We start from the raw sequence: 2898 nt of genomic DNA, 5'->3' as shown, positions 1-2898 counted from the left end.
CGGTCGTGCGGCGCGCGAGGTCTGCTCTCTTCACAAGAGGCTTTATTAGGGAGTGCTAAGGCAAGGTTCTGTGCCCTCCACCCTCATCGCAACACCCATGGGAGCCTCCGGTCGTCAATAGACCGCCGCACCGGCCTCTGACTGACTCTCAGAATGGACGGAAAGAGCCGGGTAAGCCTTTCAAAAGATTCGACCACGTGCCGAAAACTTTAGACTTCCGTGAGCTCTCCGGCTTGCACCGAGACCCGAAGTCGACGTGCTAAGCACCACGGGACCCCTTTCGCCTGCAGGTCCCGAGCCGCCTTTATTTGCTGTTACGAGCATCGTGTGCCCCATACCTGCGTGACGAGCACCGCAGGGCGGCAGAGCCATCGCACTTGGCCGGGTGGCAGAGGAGGACCAGACTATTCACAGATAGCGGCCCAACGACTCCCAGAGCCGGTCGTGCGGCGCGCGAGGTCTGCTCTCTTCACAAGAGGCTTTATTAGGGAGTGCTAAGGCAAGGTTCTGTGCCCTCCACCCTCATCGCAACACCCATGGGAGCCTCCGGTCGTCAATAGACCGCCGCACCGGCCTCTGACTGACTCTCAGAATGGACGGAAAGAGCCGGGTAAGCCTTTCAAAAGATTCGACCACGTGCCGAAAACTTTAGACTTCCGTGAGCTCTCCGGCTTGCACCGAGACCCGAAGTCGACGTGCTAAGCACCACGGGACCCCTTTCGCCTGCAGGTCCCGAGCCGCCTTTATTTGCTGTTACGAGCATCGTGTGCCCCATACCTGCGTGACGAGCACCGCAGGGCGGCAGAGCCATCGCACTTGGCCGGGTGGCAGAGGAGGACCAGACTATTCACAGATAGCGGCCCAACGACTCCCAGAGCCGGTCGTGCGGCGCGCGAGGTCTGCTCTCATCACAAGAGGCTTTAGGGAGTGCTCAGGCAAGGGTCAGCCCGCAGCCTTCCTGGCAACACCCAGGGGAACCAGGCCACTCGCGTCTCTCGCCTTCATTTTCGACACGAGCGCCTGCGGAGGGCCACCACCCCCTCCGATTGTCAAGAGACCTCCGCACCGGCCTCTGACTTACTCTCAGAATGGACGGAAAGAGCCGGGTAAGCCTTTGAAAAGATTCGACCACGTGCCGAAAACTTTAGACTTCCGTGAGCTCTCCGGCTTGCACCGAGACCCGAAGTCGACGTGCTTAGCACCACGGGACCCCTTTCGCCTGCAGGTCCCGAGCCGCCTTTTATTTTTGTTACGAGTATCGTGTTCCCCAAACCTGGGTGACGAGCACCGCAGGGCGGCAGAGCCATCGCGCTTGTCCGGGTGGCAGAGGAGGACCAGACTATTCACAAATAGCGGCCCAACGACTCCCAGAGCCGGTCGTGCGGCAGGCGAGGTCTGCTCTCATCACAAGAGGCTTTAGGGAGTGCTCAGGCAACGGTCAGCCCGCAGCCTTCTTGGCAACACCCAAGGGAACCAGGCCACTCGCGTCTCTCGCCTTCATTTTGGACACGAGCGCCTGTGGAGGGACGGCCGGAGTCAACGTGGGGTTTGCCCGCCCTCCAATAGTGTCAAAAGACCGCCGCACAAGTCTCTGACTGACTCTTAGAACAGACAGAAAGAGTTTGTCAAATCTGTCAAAAAATTGACAAAGTGTCAAAAATTCGACTTCCAAGAGCTCTCCGGCATGCACTCATACCTGTCATTAAAGTGCTATGCCCGTGGAACCGTTTTTCGGATGCCTTTCAGAACGGTCCCGCGCCGCCATTTTGTTCTAAAAATCGTGTTCCCATATATCTCCGGGTACCCCGCCAACCTCACTGCGGAAAAACTACAAGTGGCACTGAATGGGTCTGAATTCCAAATTTGACTGCATCGGTCTGGAACTCGGTCCGGTCAAAACCGTTTGGATTTTTCTCGGTCCGGACTTCCGCGACAGACAAAGTTAAAGTTTTCGGGCTGCAGGCACAAAACGACAGCTGGCCATTTGCCGGGCTCAATTCACCCAATTCCTCCGGCACTTCGGAGCACATGTTCGGTGTAAGTTTGCGAATCTTTCCCGATGCTGCAGCATTTTCCTCCGCTGACACTTAGAATATTTTTCACACTTTGCTGAAAATTTTTCTAAGTGTTTTTTTCCAAGTTTTCCTGGTTACTGATTTCTTCTTTTTAAACATTTTTCTAAGTTTTTCTGGTTACTGATTTCTTCTTTTTAAACATTTTTCGCAGTTTGTCTGGTTACTGATTTCTTCTTTTTAAACATTTTTCGCCGTTTTTCTGGTTACTGATTTCTTCTTTTTAAACATTTTTCGCCGTTTTTCTGGTTACTCATTTCTTCTTTTTAAACATTTTTCTAAGTTTTTCTGGTTACTGATTTCTTCTTTTTAAACATTTTTCTAAGTTTTTCTGGTTACTCATTTCTTCTTTTTAAACATTTTTCTAAGTTTTTCTGGTTACTCACTTCTTCTTTTTAAACATTTTTCTAAGTTTTTCTGGTTACTGATTTCTTCTTTTTAAACATTTTTCGCCGTTTTTCTGGTTACTGATTTCTTCTTTTTAAACATTTTTCTAAGTTTTTCTGGTTACTCATTTCTTCTTTTTAAACATTTTTCGCCGTTTTTCTGGTTACTGATTTCTTCTTTTTAAACATTTTTCTAAGTTTTTCTGGTTACTGATTTCTTCTTTTTAAACATTTTTCTAAGTTTTCCTGGTTACTCATTTCTTCTTTTTAAACATTTTTCTAAGTTTTCCTGGTTACTCATTTCTTCTTTTTAAACATTTTTCTAAGTTTTCCTGGTTACTGATTTCTTCTTTTTAAACATTTTTCGCAGTTTTTCTGGTTACTGATTTCTTCTTTTTAAACATTTTTCTAAGTTTTTCTGGTTACTGATTTCTTCTTTT

This window comes from Chiloscyllium punctatum, unplaced genomic scaffold, assembly GCF_047496795.1.
Source record: "Chiloscyllium punctatum isolate Juve2018m unplaced genomic scaffold, sChiPun1.3 scaffold_1423, whole genome shotgun sequence".
Classification (NCBI taxonomy): domain Eukaryota; kingdom Metazoa; phylum Chordata; class Chondrichthyes; order Orectolobiformes; family Hemiscylliidae; genus Chiloscyllium; species Chiloscyllium punctatum.
The sequence above is the reverse complement of the archived record's forward strand: the minus strand, read 5'-3'. Positions refer to the sequence as shown.